Here is an 18503-nt window from a genome sequence, read left to right as displayed (position 1 = left end):
TTTTTTCTCTTTTTCCCTACACATTTTAATTTTTTTGAGATCATTCCACATTTGTATTTCCTATTTATATAGTAAGATTAAATACACAAATAGTAAAATATAGCTCTGTTTGTTACAGTTTTGGCTTGATTTTTGGGTGAAGTGGAAGTGGAAAAACTACTCTTTTATAGGTTAATTAATTCCTATATTATTCTTTTTTCTTTTTTTATATTTACTTTTTTTTCTTTTAATTATTTCATATAGTTTACTTTTTTTTCTTTTTTTATGTTTGCTTTTAATTATTTCATACATTGAGTTCAAGATACTCCCTTCTGAGTTATGCATAACATATAGAAAACGAGGAATATCAAAACTGTATCTATGGCAGGTACTTCTCTGGTCTTTTTAACTATTTGTATTTTCTAGTTTCTTTAACCTTTAAATCGATTTTACTTTGTTAATTAAGGTGTTGTTTTCCAGGTGAACTGCCTTCAGGTGGATGGGGTGTTACAAAAAATAAACCTTGTGTATTCTGCAGCCACAACTCCACCTATCACATTTGGTGCATCATCTAATACAACCGCATCAACAGGATCTTCCATGTTTTCATTTACCACATCTGGTCCCACCAAGCCGTCTTTCACAACCCCGTCCACAGTTTTTGGAAACCCAACTCCTGTTTTTGCGAATAATAATAATAATAATAATAATAATAATAATAATAATAATAATAATAATAATAATAATAATAATAATAATAATAATAATAATAATAATAATAATAATGATCAGATGAGTATGGAAGACAGCATGGCAGAGGATTCTATGCAAACTCCTAGTCCAAGTCCTATTGTTGTTTCACCATTTGGTCAAGCGACTCTTGTGGCTGCATCACCAGGGTTCATGTTCAGTTCAGCCACGCCGGCCCCACCACAAGCGGCGACTCCTTTCCAGTTTGGTGGCCAGCCAAACCAAGTGCTACCTCAGAATCCTTTCCAGTCATGTAGTGTAGAGTTCAATGCTGGTGGATGAAGCTTTTCGTTAGGTTTTGGTGGTGGTGATAAATCTGGAAGAAGGATGGTGAGTGCACCACCTTCTTTTTTGGTTTCTTAGTGTCTTGTTATTGTGAACTATTGTTGGAGTTAGAATGCTGTTAGATCACAATTTTGGAGCAAAGTGTTGGTAGTGCGAAGATTTAGATTCATATAATATTTTTGTAGATTTCACTGTCGTACTCTTTTATGTAGAAAATACGTAAGCCAAGGATGTTGAATTTTTACCACAGGTATCATGTTGTCGTTTCTTGTTTCTAATAATAAGCTTAAGCCACCAACAACTTAAGAATGTTGTTTTTGTTCCTTTTTAAAGGATTTCTAGTTTGGGTTTTGCCTTAGAATTGCAATATTCCATCTATTATACATTCAACTCCAAGTTACTCACTCTTTGCCTTGATGTTTGCTTGTATATGCATACTTTCTATCTTCAGGAATTTGAGTATGGATTGTTTTTCTAAGTAAAAATTAGATGTAGTTAAAAATATTGTGGAAGTGATTCCAATAATATCTTAAGGCAATCTTTTGGATACATCTACTGATGACCCCTTACAAATCCATCTCACAAAGGAACCCTTGGTGGAGGAATATAGGTCTGGAAGTTGAGTTCATGTGATCTTTGTGAGATAGCACACTATTCCGTTTACCAATCAGGTTTCTCCCACGTTCTCAAGGTAAAAAACTGTTTCACTTTTATAAATATGGGCAATGAAATTTATTTAAGTTTTTGCATTTCTTGACCCGTTATAGCAATGTACTCAGTACTCACATTTCTTTACAGATAATTAGCGACTTAGTAGGTTGGTTGGTGTTATGTGAAAGTGAAAGGTGTAAGTAAAATTTGAGAGTGATTTGTGTTTTTTTTAGTCACATTGCATCAGACTCAATTCCAGCTTGGAAATGGTGGTTTGCTTGGTTCTAGTTAAATTCATGTAAAAGATTTCCCATCTCTTATATTAATGTTTGGTTTTAATGTTTGGCTTATTACATTACTTTTGTCTCCTTTGTTGTATGTAGGTTTCATTGGCATCTGATTTAATGTACAATTACATGTCAAGAGATGTCACTGCCAGCTTTGGCTATGATTATATACTTCGCGAGGCAATTCAATATAATTTATATTTTATGTTTCTTTATTTGAATAAAGTTTGGGAAATTGGCATCAAATTTTGGAGTTAATAAAGGATCATTTTAAAAACTAATCTTTTTTACATTGACAGTGTCGGCTTAGATGCAAGATTAACTTAAATGGTTGTACATCTGCCTTTCTTAAAGAAAGGTTGAACATGAGTCTTAGTTTTATCATCTCTGCTGAGGTCAGTACATTTATCACACTCAGTAATTCCATGCATAAACGCCATAAAGAAAAGTATTATATACAATAAATACCAATATACCTTTTCTTTAACAAAGGAATGGAATGACTCATTACATTCCATGATCATATTTGGTTGGCCTGTATAAATGAAATGAATTTTCATATACTTTTTTTACATCACATGTAACTAGTGGACCCAAAATCTAAAAAATCAAACTAGTGGATCATCATCTCTTTTATCTTGTAGATCCCTTTTGTCTTCTTATTAGAAGACTTCAAGCATACATTTAATGGTTGAATATTAAACATGATAAATACTTTATATTTTAGTTAACCTAGAAGACCACATGGATCAAATATCATATCTCAAGTGCAGTCCCACAGTGTTTGGATGGAGAAAAGGGTAATTTCATCTTTTACAACTAACATTCCATGTTTGATTCTTCTAATAATTATATTAGCATATTAATTTTTTGACTTTTATTTGATCAGGTCACAAGGATTATCGGATCAGGGTTCATTAGCCTTAAAGAAATATGAAAGGCAAGATGGAACTCTACTTAGTTGGAATTTGATGTTTATCATCTTTGTGTATATCTTCTTAGTTTGTATAGCATTACATTGCAGAAAGTGTTCTTTAATAGCAATGTAGTATTAGGTTATATAGTTAGGGAAAACCTCTTAATAACAATGTACAATTAGATCCCCTTAATATCTATGTATTACAATCTTTTGACATGATGTTATTGCATGAAATTGATTGTTTTGGCATATATTTGTTTAAATATTTTTGTATTATGCTTAAATGAGTATCGTAAAGACGCGTCGTAAAGGCATATCGCAAATGGTTACTAAAGTTTATGACACGCAAATACGTGTCATCTTCATTTATGACAAGGGCTTCCTTGATATGCATTGTGTGTCATCAACACGCGCGTCGTAAGGTTATGACACGCAAATGCGTGTCGTCTTCCTTTATGACAGAGCCTTCCTTGATACGCATTGTGTGTCATAACTGTACATCGTAAATGCGTGTCATAAATGTGCATCGTAAATAGACGACGCGAAAAAGTGTGTCGTCTCTCTTTATGACAGGGCCTTCCTTGACATGCATTTGCACGTCGTCTGAGCGTTTTACGACACGCATTGCGCGTCGTAAAAGCCTGTTTTTCTAGTAGTGATGGCGAGTGTTAGTAGTCATCGAAAAAATCAGTTGGTTCACGGCAGTTAGTGGTGGCCGCAGGCATGGCATGGGAGCTGTAGCTAGGGTAGGTGACTCCAGCAGACTTCGAGGACGAAGTCTAGCATAAGTGGGGGAGATTTCTAACACCCAGAATATAGAAGGCTAATTAAGGAAAGAAAATCTTCAATTAAGAGGCCAACTCATCGAGTTCAAGGGTAAGAACGTGACGTGTTGGAATAATTGGGCACACAGGAATTTAAATACCTACTAGACGAGTTGGAGAGGACCAACTCGACGAGTTGGATGGGGTTTGGGAAGCCCTAGATCCGGGACTTTTGCACTATATTTAAACACCTTACCCTTTAGGGTTTGGCCTCATTTCCAGCCTCCACTGTCCTAACCCTAGATCTCGAAACCTTAATGTTATTATGAGAGATTGTAAGCCATTTTGAGTGTTCTTGTGGGTGCTTGAAGCTCTTGGAAGGAAGGAAAGTTTGAAGGAACAAGGAAGAGTTGCTTGATCTAGAAACCTCACTCCATTTTCATCACTTTCTGGTAATCAAGTCTCAAACTTGCCTAATAGTTGATTAGATCTCCTTCTTAACACCTTTTTGCTTGTTTTTTTTTTGGTCCAAATGATATGGTCATTGAGAGTTGGACGTCCTAAACAGGAAGCACTTTAGATCTAGAGTCTTGAAGGACTTTCATGGCATAAAGGTGCCAACTTTATGGCCATGGAAGTCCCATGCAACCTCTAAGACATCATTTTGGCCTTTTGAGCTTCTAATGGCCATTCATGTAGAGAAAGCTGGGAATTTTACGAGATATTTTTGTTCTTGTGGTTTTGGATTATGATCTTGGCCCTTTTTGGATTAGGGTTTGAGCTTATTCTCTTTAGGAAGGGATTAATGGGTAAAGTTGAAACTTTACCCTTCTAAAAGGTGTTTCCAATCTAGATCTAGAGTATTCGATTCAGATCTGAAGAATAAAGGCTTAATGCATTAAGAAGGAGTGAACAGACTGAAGAACTCAATGAGTTCACGAAGGAACTCGACAAGTTGATGTGAGTATGACCCGATTCTATTAAAAAGGAAAGAACTCGACGAGTTCATATAGGAACTCGACGAGTTAACTCGAAGTTTCCCAATTCTATTGGACTGGAAGAACTCGGCGAGTTTGGGGGAAAACTTGATGAGTTGATGTGAGATATCACGATTTTTTGATTTACGGAAACTCGACGAGTGGAGCCAACTCATAGCATTGACTTTGACTTCGACTTGGATGTTTACTTTGACATTGACTTGAATTTGACCAAGGCTGACCCTGTATGGCTATGAGGTACGGAATGGGTTCTAAAGGGGTAGTTCCATGTAAGGGTTTGGGCCTAATTCGGATAGTTGGGCCATTGATGGGATTTCAAGGGTTTTATTGTTTCGGCCTTGATAGTTCAGGGGTGAAATGTTCATTTCACCCCAAGTAAGGATTATGGATCATGTTTTGGAACCAAATTGCTAATTGGGTGATATTTTGGTATTGATAACTTAGAGAGTTGTCAGAGCAGCAGCAAAGGATCTTTTGCAGTGAGCTTCAGCATTCAAGGTAAGTCTCCTTACTGTTTGTATGGGTCGAAGGCACCAATGCCGGCCCATTTGGTTTATGTATGGTAGGAAGACCAGGGAGTTAGCCCTAGGCATTATGTATGAAAGACCAGGAGGTGGCTCCTGACACACTATATGCTATGATGTATTGTAGGAAGACCCATGGGTAACCCCTAGGCATTATGTATGCAAGACCAGAAGGTGGCTCCTCGCACACTGTATGGTAGTTAGCTAAGTAGTGTAGTATGTATGCTAGTTGAATTTTTGATGCTTGCATGGAAGACCATGATGTGGCTCTTGGCATTTTTCTATAAGACCCCGGGGGTGGCCCCCGACTTGGCAAGAAAGACCACGTGGCGGCCTGTGACATAATGGCAAGACGATGTTCCATATATAACATCTTTATTGATTATGATATATGTATGATATGCATGGCTCATGATATGTATGGAAGTATCTGGTCGAAAGAGACTGAACGGGTAGCCTAGCACCCAGATATGCTAGGCAATATGTTATTGTATGGTATGTGGTATTTGGGGAACTCACTAAGCTTCGTGCTTATGATTTTCAGTTTTGGTTTCAGGTACCTCCAATTTTCAAATAAAGGAGCTCGGGACGATTGCAGCACACACACCTAAGTTTTCCGCAATATGTGATTTCTGGGAATGAACTCTAATAAATGTTTTATTTGAAATGCTTTTCAATGTGTGAATCAAGTTACAAATGTGTTTTAGTTATATTAAAAATGAATTTTGTTCATGAATTTTGGGATTTTACACGGCTAGTGGAAAATAAAATGAAGTTTTATTTGGTACGTAAAGAACCTCATAAGAAGTGATATAAATTTTACAAAAGGGTACATGAATTGTTGGATGCATGTAATATTCATAAGACCATGTTTTTTATAAACTAAAATTGTAAAACATATATAAAACCTCTTCGAAAAATGCTAGTCATTCTCGTCCTCTTGAAGAACACTCGTTGTCATTTGTATGCTCTTAGTGACACAGGGTCACCTGGTCATTAAGATTGTCTTATGATGTTCGGGGTAGGTTTGTAGTTTCTGGTTTCTAAATGGTCACCTTGTCATTGGTTAGTTACAATACTACAAAGTTGTTTCAAGTAGGATGACTTGATCGGAATCTTGTGTGATAAAGGTCACCAAAGCATGAGAGGTTTGAAACATAGATGGGATAAACATGACAAGTTAGGCAAATAGATGTTTAGAAACCCATAATCTAGGAGTTACATATTGTATACAATCGTTAATTGCTACCTATCGAGTTTGATTAAGTTTATGGGATAAACGTCACCTAACCATTTACTTGTTTCATTACATAGATCCTAGACTTTAGTAAATTAATGTTTTAAGAAACAATAAAAGGTATTAATTTTTAAAGACTTAATATTGAAAATACTAAATGAAACTTTGTTAAATTCTGTTAGTAACTGTTAATACTCTTACACCCTGCAAAAACCTCTCTTTTGTTGGTTCAAGAGATACTAACGTTTGATGATTATAATTTCTATAACTAGTATAATATATTAAGGTTCTACCTAAAGCATAAATAGCAATTATATATCTTGAAAGATCTCATACATGAACAACCTCTACAAGCCAGTCAGTCTGATCTTGATACTTTGATGTAAGTATTATAATGATGATATTGATGTGTGTCACATCATACTGGACTAATTAACCTTGACTTGCAGAAAGTCTCGGAAAATTATGAAACATATCAGATGTCTCATCGAGGAAAACATATATTCAATCAGAAATTTAGAAAGTGCTTCAAGTCTGTTCAAGCATTGAAAAATGAAAGTTTAAGAGATTGTGTACTCAAATAGACATATAGACCAGTTAAGGGAAATACAACATAAACCCAAAAATCAAGAAGGACCAAATGATTAGTGTTGTTTCTATTCTGGAAGAAACTAGACACAAAAAGGGGAATTACTCCTCTAATCTCATCGAGCTGAAGAAGTCTGACTTGGACAAGACTTCAGATATCTCTATGATAAAACTATTTATTTTTCCATCATTCGCTTGTGTATGTAATACTTCAGGTGACACTAATAACTGATATTATGTGCTGGTGATTGGAAAAAATAAGCAACTGATATAAAAAGGAATGGTATTTCGTGCTGAAGATATAACAAGTGTTGTTATAGTCTTTATTTAAACAATAGATGTTTCGTACCTATTCTTATAGGGACATGTAATAGCCGTAATTTATGAATAAATCGATATTTACCTATCATTTAATGGATGTTCACATTAATGATCAGAAACTATGTATTATGTTTAAAGAATATTTTATCATAATGTTAATTTTGAAGTAAATCTATAAGATTTCATTAAATTAATAGTTCTGATCATAACACCTAAATAACAAAATGATATTTCATTGGATCTTATCTATGTCATAATCTTCATGACTATATAAATACGAACCACATATACCAACTTCAAAAGAATGTATTTTTTAAGGCAAATGAGTGTGATTCATTTGATATATGTAAATCCTATTTATATGGGAAGATGACTTGCAAGTGCCTATATCTATTAGTAGTTAAAAAACAAAAGGTTTGACAAAGAATCATACATAAGTGATGTATATAATATTTTCAATCCATGAATAGATTTGGGGATAGATGCTTAATCAATTTCACTGACGATTTTTTTCGTTATTGTTGAAACCTTTGATTTGATCATATGGTTTGATAGTGAAGATTGAAATATAACTTAATGAGATCATCATTCAACTTTCACTGTGATAAAGAAAACGAGTTTTGTAAACCAAGTTTTCTTAGAACAGCTTAGGAGTTATGGAATCGATTCATAACTCATTCCGTCAAAAACACTCACTCATCACTAGCGTGGTTCTTGTGGCCTAGGATCACCCTGTCACTTGGATCTATCTTTTGATGTTCGAGGTATACCTCGTATTATCTAGTGGGGTAGGGTCACCTGGCCACTAGCTGAATGTCGATAGTACAAGTTTTTGTAGAGGATAAAAATATGCCTTTCTGTCTATTATATGATGTTTTTTAAAAGAAATATTTACTTCATAAAATTTTTGGAATTGTGCTAAATGTGAAATATATATATATATATATATATATATATATATATATATATATATATATATATACATATATATATATATATATATATTCGAACCAAATAAGTGGATTAAATAATTTCATTAGACTGAGGATATAATGGTTTATGTCACACCCCAAAACCAAGAACGGCGGAAACGTTCCGGGGCGGAGGACATCATGTACAGTATCACAACACAGTAAATGTAAATAAGCAAACAACATCATCCATTGCATTAAATATATAATTTTAATACAAGTGTGTTCTGTACAGTTATAGACACCAAAAATAATGAAACACAAAATAAAATGAGATGAGTCTTGAATGCACTCCATCTTCTCAAAAGCTGGCCTCGGTACCTGTCTACTGATGACCCGAGAATACAAGTTATTTTGAAAGAGTTTATCAGCATTAAGCTGGTGAGTTCATAAGTATTTTAGTGTCAATGTTTCTTGTAAAAACGTTTGAACCTGTCTCAATGTATAAGTTGTAAAAATGTAAGTAAATGTTTGAAAGTATTTGTAAAAGTTTGAATCTCTCAGAAAATCCTATATTTTCTATAAAAGTAACCTTCTACCAAGGCTAGGCGGTTTTGTAAACTTGTCTGTTGTAAAGTGTGTGATTACCCAAATATAACTATCATTTGTTAAAAATATAGTTTGTACATTAATGCTTAAGTGAGGTTATCACTAAAATATGTAATGGGTAAATCATTGTAGTACTGTAGCTTTGTATATTAAGACTACTGCTGTACTAAATACTACTACCTTAAACCGGATTTATATTAAGGTTTATTGTGATAAATTGCACCATGCTATCGACTAGAAATCAACGACATAATGAATGGTCGTAATAAAGAAATGACGTTTGGCACCCGCAGACCTGCAGGTCCGGCTGTAGCTAGCAGCAAGGTGTAGGATAGTCAATCCAGTATAGATCTATACGCAAACTCACGCTCTCCCTCCAAGAGAATTCTGGCTACAACTCGGGCCATGACATTTAAGGCATGCCCGATACAGTGGATCACAATTGTTCAGTATTCATGTATATGTATTGTTTCTCGTATATTTGTATATGTATTGTTTCTCGTATATCTGTATATGTATTGTTTCTCGTATATCTGTATATGTATTGTTTCTAGTATATCTGTATATGTATTGTTTCTAGTATATCTGTATATGTATTGTTTCTAGTATATCTGTATATGTATTGTTTCTAGTATATCTGTATATGTATTGTTTCTAGTATTTTTGTATATGTATTGTTTCTAGTATATCTATATATGTATTGTTTCTAGTATTTCTGTATATGTATGATCTTGCGTTACCCCGATGGTAACCAGCTAATGATGTACTGATGAGTATGAATATGGAAGTACTTTTATGTCTATACATGTATATATGATATATAAGTAATATGGAAACGACCTTCGGATGGTCACCCGAAATCCCACCAGACCACATCTCAAGGCGCGAAAAGGAAATAGGGCGGATGGCCTTCCTAAGTCCTTTAAACATTATTTATACATCTATACATATATGGGCATGCAATTGGATATATAAAAGCATAAATAAGTTTTCACAAAGCATTTGAAGCATAAATATAACTTTAAGATAAGATTGACTTGATGTCGTTCCATAAAACATTTTGAAGGCATAAGTTGATAAAACGATTTAAGTATAAAAAGCATTTGTTTGAATCACAGTCTATAAATAAGTTTGGACAGTAAAACAGTTTGTAAAACATTTCAAAGTGAAGTAGTTTGAAAAACAGTTTGAACAGTAGTAAAAATCGTAGTTTTCCTAGTTATTAATCACATGTGATTAAATGCAATCACATGTGATTGAAGAAATAACTATAAGTATTTGACTTGTATCCCCCCCCATAAAGTATTTAAAACACTTAAAATCATTTCAAAGGTTGATTCAAGGGGTATGAACTCACTTGTGGTGAGTCGTTTGAATTGCAGTGTCGGCTACCGTGCTAGGTGGCAAACGGAGACTGGTTTACACACACGAGCCTAGTTATCATATAATAAGCATATATATAACTAATTAGACATATAATAACTTAAATAAATAAGTTAAGACACTTAGAAAACATTTAAACTCTTTTATGAGTGTTTAAGGTTCAAATGGTTGCATCTAAGTTGCTATGGGACAAGGCAAAAGGGTTTTGAAACATCAAAGGGCCTTGTATAGGAGTTCACCACCCAACAAACCCCACACCTTGGAGTTTACGGCCGTGAACTCCTCAAAGTGTAGTTTTGGGTGTTTTGTGGTGCTATCTTGATCCTAGAACACTCCTAGCTTTAATGGAATAACACATGAAGTAGTTTAAGGCTCTAGAACACTCCATATGGGAGTTTACGGCCTAAAGTCATTCACCCTAGAGTTTACGGCCGTAAACTCTTGGATTTTAATTGTTTTGAGGCACTTAAACATCAAGGATGGCTTCCATGAATTTATCTAAGGCTAATGGGGACAAGAGGCACACTTTGGTGCCTTCACTTGGAGTTTACGGCCCAATACATGTTCCTTGGCCGTAAACTCCTTTCAAGGAGTGATTATTTTGTTTTCTTCCTTCCATTCTAGTCCCAAGGGTTCAAGGAAAATTGTATTAAGGCTTAAGGGGTGCTTGGAATGATTTTTACCTTACAAAAAGGGGTTTACGGCCCAAGAGAAGTTCTTGGCCGTAAACTCCTACTAACTTGTGATTTTGATGAGCTTTTGATGTTCTAAACAAGCACAAGTACTAGTAGTTAAAGTCCTTAAGCATTTGGGGAAGTTTAGGGCACATTTAGCCCTTGAAAAGGGGTTTACGGCCCAAGGAATTTCCTTGGCCGTAAACTCCTAGAACTTGTGTTTCTTGGAAGCTTTTTGGCCTATAAAGATCATACCCTAACTCCTAAACAAGTTGTCTAACATGGGGATGGGTCTAGAAAGCATTAAAGTTCCATTTTGGAGTTTACTCCCCAAGAACGTTCTTGGGCGGTAAACTCCCGGATCTTGTAATCTAAACATGTAATTTGTGTTAATAAGCATCTAACAAGTATTGAAACACATTTAGAAAAGTAAACTCACAATATGGGATGAAAACCCGAAGATCCGTCAGAGAGAATATGGCTTTTCTCTATTTGGAATTGTGAATAATGAATTAATTTAATTCAGAAAACTATTTATAGTCCTGGAATATTTTGGCAGAAAATATTTTTATTCCTGATGTTGGACTGTAACATTATGAAACTTGAAATGCCCAAGTTTCACAAAACCAAGAGTATCCACTCTCCTGATATCATCTAAAACATAAACCCTAATGTACACAAACTTGTTCGGAAAAGCTTGAAAATCACAGAAACTGAACTAGCTTCTATTGAATAGATGAGGTTCGTACAATGGAAATTTCGGGTTGTCACAGTTTATCCTTATCTAAGAGGTATGGAGTTATACAGCTTATGTTAGACAATAAGTTTAACCACTCTAGCATCTACCAACTACATTTATCTAGATTATCCTAAATGATTGTTTAGGGTGAAGTTTCTACTAATCTCACTAATTGTGTAGAAACTTCTTTTTCTAAGTGGGAACAATTTCGAACCTTAAGAGCTAAAAATCCATAAACTAAATGCATCATAGTTTGGAACAAGCAAGTTTTCAACTGTTGTTGAATGTGCTCAATGGTTGATAAGAAACTAATAGAACATATAAAGATGGACTCATGTATGATTATCAATTATAGGCTTGATTAATCTTCCTCAATATATTATGAATATAAAGAGTAAGTGAGTCTTCAGAGGAGAAACTTACATGAATGAAAACCTTTCCAAGATTTAAGCTAACATCTCAAAGTAAAAATATTCTTTCTTATAAGATAATTACATAGTGTGAATTAATTATAAATCAAGATAACTCTTGTGTTTTTCTATAGAGCTAGTGGGAGCACAGTAACATTCCTAGCCTTATATGTAGTCAACATACTATTTATTGAATAAATATCTACATAGATAGATCATGGCAACTTAAAGGATTAAGTAAAATTCCATTAATTATCAATGATCATAAAGAGCTTAAGATAAAGGGCCTTAAGAGTGTTATCTTGTCAAATACCACATTACATGATTTTGATCAAAATCCTAGTACAAATGTTTTTGAACTAGATAATATGATTGTATTCCATATGCTACTACAATTGGATTAATCGTATATGTCATAATTAAGCATAAAGGCCACACAAGTTGTATGCTTAGAGCATGTCGAATGATACCAGTCTAATCCGAGAACAAGTCATGGTGTGACTTAAAAGAACATTCTAAAGTGCTTGCGATAACTAGAGGGATATTTTTAATTTGTGGAGTATTTGAAAGGAAATTATGCTTAAGATGTTTCACATATGCTAAACTTGCAAATAAATTGAGTTGTTTCTCAATCAGATAGGTTCTTATTATGAATGAAGAGAAAGTTACATGGATAGTGTTTCCATGTAGATTTTAATTACAGTTACACATCAGAGTTAGAGTACATTGTGGTTTGGCATTCAAAGATGCTTAATATATTGTTCATTATGACCATGAGTAATCCCATTACGCAAGTATTGGTATCTAAGTCATGTTTAAGCATCTAATAAATTGTCAATAGTTTTTCTTTATATATGACTTATATATATAAAATTGAAACTTTTTTGTATTCACAAAGTTTATACAAATCAATTTTGTCGAATCTACTTTACTAAGTTCCTTCATTATCTAAAGCATGAAAGTCAAGCTGGTGCTATAGGGCCTTGTTGATATAAGTAGATGTATTTGATTAAAATTTAGTATATGGATACTGGAACAATAAAAGCAATATATATTTTAATGAGGTCAGATATTGGACATGAGTTTTTCATTAACTAATTGTTGTGTTCTATAGTAGCATGTTTAAATCCTTGAATAACTAGATTGTTCTAAATGTCCATAGTCGTTCATAGTTGTGGGAGCTTCTATGAGGTAAGACTAATATGAGTGGACTGGTTTATTTTCATGGAGACAAAAATAGCAAGAGCTGATTCTAACTTCGTATGTACTTGATTAGGGTAATAAGTATTGGACCTGAAACGAATCAAAACAACTTTATGGATCGTATGTCACACCCCCAAACCAGAACGGCGAAAACATTCGGGGGCGGAGGACTTCATGTAAGTATCACAACACATGCAATATAGTAATCCAAGTACAAAAAAACCATTGCATTAATAAGTATAAGTTTTACATAAGTGCTTAAGCATTACATATTCAAACACCAAAGTAGGTAAAGTAGAAGACTAGAGTCGCGGTACTGTACTAGGTAGTCTTCTCAAGAGCTTCGGGAGTGTACCTGTCTACTGGATTCCTGAGAATACAAGTTATTTGAAAAGAGTAGATCGGCATTTAAGCCGGTTAGTTCATAAGTATTTTAGTTCTGTTAAGTATACTCTAGGTTCTTTGGAAAAGTTCACTGGTTCCTCCATAAAATCCTATATTTCCTGAGGTGATAAACAGATAACCTCAATAGTTTCCTTCTGTACATAATTACTTGGTTTATACTAATTATGTATAACCTAATATCGAACTGACAGTTAAATGGGTGTATATGCCCTAAGCCCACAACCAAACAAGGAACAGGAAGTAAGGCGGAAGTCACACATTTCACTGTTAATCGGATATTACTTATATATAACTCTGATGTAATAACTAAGGACTTATACAATTAACCATTTAAGGTCTTTTACTAGTTTACAGAGATTGAATGACTAAGTTCCATTTGATAAGTGGTTTAATTCCATAACCTGTTTCATTTGTAAAAGTGGTTTAATCCCATAACCGTTCCATTTGTAAAAGTGGTTTAATCCCATAAACCGTTTCCTTTGTGTAAGTGGTTAAATCCCATAAACCGTTTCCTTTGTATAAGTTGTTAAATCTCATAACCCGTTTCTTTTGAAAGAGTGGTTTAATTCCATAAACCGTTTCATTTGTAAAAGTATTCTTAGTTATATGTGTTCTATGGTAAAACCTTAGTATTAATCCTGGAAAATATTATATTATCCATAATACTGCCTTGTGTTTTTAAATGTTCAAAAACAGAAGTACAAGTATATTTACCATACTTGATTTCATGATACGTAGCTTTTACTGTAAGTAAAAACTACAAAAGGTATATTTGGTCGGGATGTAATTATCTTTTCTTACTGCTTTAAGAGAAGTGTATTACTTAGTAATTCACTCATTGTTTTATCCATGTGAGTTCTATTAACCATACTAATATGACTGATATGCCTGCGGCGATGTTCTTCAGGTGTCGGAATGGAATGATATTTGACACCCTAGGCCTGTCGGCCAAACTGTAGCGAATAGTAGAGGTGCGGGATTGTCAGTCCCATATAGATCTATACACAAATTCACGCTCTCCCTACAAGAGATTCTGGTTAATAGGTCAGGACTTAAAGTTGAACTTAGATAAGTACACCGTGAAGGGTCTCACAAACTTATTGTTTCAACGAGATTTACGATGTATTATTACCCCGTGATTGCTAACCTTGGTACTTTATATCGTACCTTTGTTAATGCAAACCCGGTATGATGTATTACTACCCCGTGATTGCTAACCCTGGTACTCTGTATCGTACCTTTGTTAATGCAAACCCGGTATGATGTATTATTACCCCGTGATTGCTAACCCTAGTACTCTGTATCGTACCTTTGTTAATGCAAACCCAGTATGATGTATCTTTACTTCTTTAATATGTTATTCGTATATTAAATGCATTATACATATCCTGGTATAGTTAAATAAGTTTTGGTACTTTCCTTGGAATGTGGATCATACTCGTATTTTTAGTTTTGAATCATAAATATGCCTATTATAATTTATATGCTCTATCTGGTTAACATGATTTCTCATGGATGAACACCTTTGCTCAGCCTGATACATAGGTAATCATACCAAAACGAGTGAACTTTTTATACTAATATATGTATAATATATATAATTAAGAAGGAAACGACCTTCGGACAAATAACACAACCTTGACTCCACATCCAAAGTAGGAAAAGGAAATAAGATAATTCATTAGTCCTAAGTCCTTCAAATCTTATTTATATATTTATACATATATAAACATGATTTTTGGCATTTATAATTTGAAATAGTTTATAAAACATTTTTCAAAGAATTTAACGGAGTTTACATGACTTTATATATTTAACATGGCTTTAAGTCATTTTGGATGTATTTGGTAATTCTTGAAAGCATACAGAAACTATTTGCGTGATTATTATCACATAAAGTTATTAACACAATTTAATATTGTGTTAAACATGTATTCCCCCCCCCCCCCTAAAAAGTATTTAGAAACCATTAAAAATGTAAATTGTAGGGGTATGAACTCACCTTGATAAGCGGTGATTCGGGCAGCGTTCCGTTTCCCAGAAAAGAGTTTGTTTGACGAAAAACCGGCTAAAATCGAGCAGAGTTTCGACAGGAGAGAGGATGAATTCTCGAGAATTATGGGGCTCCGGGGCTTGCTTCGGGCTTTGGATGTGATACCAGGGCCTTCGGGGGTCATGAGAAAGTGTAGGGGGTGAAAAGGTGAAAGATGGTGAGATTTGGGGTGAAAAACCTCTCAAATCCAAGAAGTCTCGCACCCTTTATATAGGGGTGCGAGGGTGCGGTCCGAAGGCAGACAACTGGCGAGGGCGACGAGTCAGCAACCACGCGTCGTTTATGCGAAGGGTACACGTGTGAGGGTCGGACAGATGGGGGCTTCGGACTTGACCAACCTTCGGTCCAATGGGAGAATGCCACGATGCGAGGGGGTGTCCGAGGAGCATCCGCAGGGTGTCTCCTTTAAGGGTTGTCGGCTGCCTATTGGACCTCGGTCTCGGTCCAATCAGATGGTGACACGGCGAACTTCGGTCCAACCAGAGGATGACACGTGGAGGCCTCGCATGCGAGGGTGACGTGGCGTTACTGTTCATGCGAAAATTCCTGATTTTTGCTATTTTTCTTTATTTTTTTTGCCAAAACTTGTAAAATTCATAACTTTTGCATACGAACTCCGTTTTTGACGTTCTTTATATTCACGCGTAGGTAAAATTATGCTCTACAACTTTCGTTTAGACTTTGTCGGCTAATTTTGACTTTATTTTTAATATTATTATTTTAAACTGACCGGGACGGGAATCCGTTAAAAATTCATTACTTCTTCATCCGACGTCCATTTTCGTCTTTCTTTTTACCGTTGTGCTACTTTTGACAAGACCTTTGATTCTCGTTTAAGTTGCATCGGCTAAATATCGATCGATTTATATTTCGAATTTTTAGCTGTTTACTGCTAAACCGAAACTTCGAAAAATCATAAATTCCTCATACGAAGTCAGATTTTGACGTTCTTTTTATGAACATTCTCAGTTTAACATATTCTACAACTTTTATTTACATTGTTAAGTCTAAAAAGCCTTTTATTGAAAATTCGCTTTTTTTTACACTGAACAGTGTTTTGCCGGTTTTATCGCGGATTTTCGATTGGTCATAACTTCTTCGTTATAACTCGGATTTAAGTGTTCTTTATATTTTTGGAATCCTTGTTACAAACTCTACCACTTGGTTCATCCCAATTATGATTATAGATCAATAAATGTTTTACCAAAATTTGACTGGTGTCACATCGTGGTCAAGAGTGATGTTTTGGTTAAGGTTGTATCTTTTGATTCTTAGACCTAAGATACATATTTGGGACTTGAAGTGTAGGAGTTGTTTTGCTTTGACATCGTTTAACGTTGTTCCATAAAAGGTAGTCATAAGGGCCATCGTTGGGTATGACACGAACTACTTTGATGGGCATATGTAGTTAAGATAGGATTTGTCCATCTTATTCGTTGAGAATTAGACATCTAATTCCTTACTAAAATTTGAACACTAAATGAGATTGATGGTGATCCATATCTCATGTTTAACATGATGTCTGAGACAAATGAATAATTGATACCACACCTTTAGTAACAATTGTAGCTTAGAGCTCATGGAATGTCGATGAGATGGCACCCTTCATATATTGTTAAGGGCAGTAGCTTAGTGCTAGACGTCGGCTACTGTCTATGTCAGTCTATAATGAATCTTCTGCAATGGGGAGATTGTTGAATCTATATGCCCAATAATAAATATAGAGTGATATTGCTAATAATATATAATCCTATATGGTCACACCTTTATCAAATTGGCACATTTTGTATATTTATTATTAATATGATTATTAATAAATAATATTAATTTTGTATTTTAATTAGGGAATAATTATTGTTTTGTGAAAATAATAATTATAAGAGTATAACTAGTTATTATTGCATATGGTGTGAATTAATAAGTCATGCAAAACCTTTTGCACTAGTTGAATCCTTTTATATTTTACATTAAGACTGAGTTTATATTGAAAGATCTTGTATGCTCAAGAGTCATATTAAATTGATATTTCTAAATAACATATGATACTAATGGGTCACACTAACAACAACTTGATATAATTGATTATTTATTAGAAATTAATTTTAATAAATATTCAATAAAACTCTTATAATTAAATTGGAAATTATTTATTTCATGGAAATAATAAATTCCATTAGCAAGTAACTTGATATATAGTATATGGTTTGATTTATAAGTCATGTACAAACTTTTGGACTAGTTGAATGCTTTTGTCTTTTTCCTAAAAGACAAGGTTTATATTTTATAAAAGAGTTTATAAAAGTTTGTCTTTCTTTCTTCTTCTTTTTGCAATTTTTGAGAGATGCATAAAAAGAAGAAGTGTATGACTTGTCTAATCATGCTTTAAAGGCATGGGAGACATGCTTATGAAAATGGGGCCAAGTTTGCTTAAAGTGCTAAGGACTAATGGTTAATAACTTAACTTTATGAATATAAATAAGAGAGCTTGCACATGAATTATTTATTGATTGATTGATTCCTTGATGCAAAATCTGAATCCTCTCTTCTCTCTCCTTTTCTCTCTAGTTTTGGTTAGAAAACTTGAAGAACAATTGCATCTTCAAGCCCTCTTTAAGTTCATATTGGTTATCAACTTAAATCTTAACGGTTTAAGAGTTTTGGACTAGCATCTACATCAAGTTGAGTCATTGTTGGTGTCTCAAAGATTTCACATTCTTCATCAACTTTCAAGCCTCCCGTTGCCATATTTTTCAATTTTATGAAACTATTTTTGAACTAAAACCCAACAATTGGTATCAGAGCCACCTTTCAAG

The sequence above is a fragment of the Lactuca sativa genome, chromosome 3 (assembly GCF_002870075.4).
Source record: "Lactuca sativa cultivar Salinas chromosome 3, Lsat_Salinas_v11, whole genome shotgun sequence".
NCBI lineage: Eukaryota > Viridiplantae > Streptophyta > Magnoliopsida > Asterales > Asteraceae > Lactuca > Lactuca sativa.
This window is presented reverse-complemented; position numbering follows the sequence as displayed.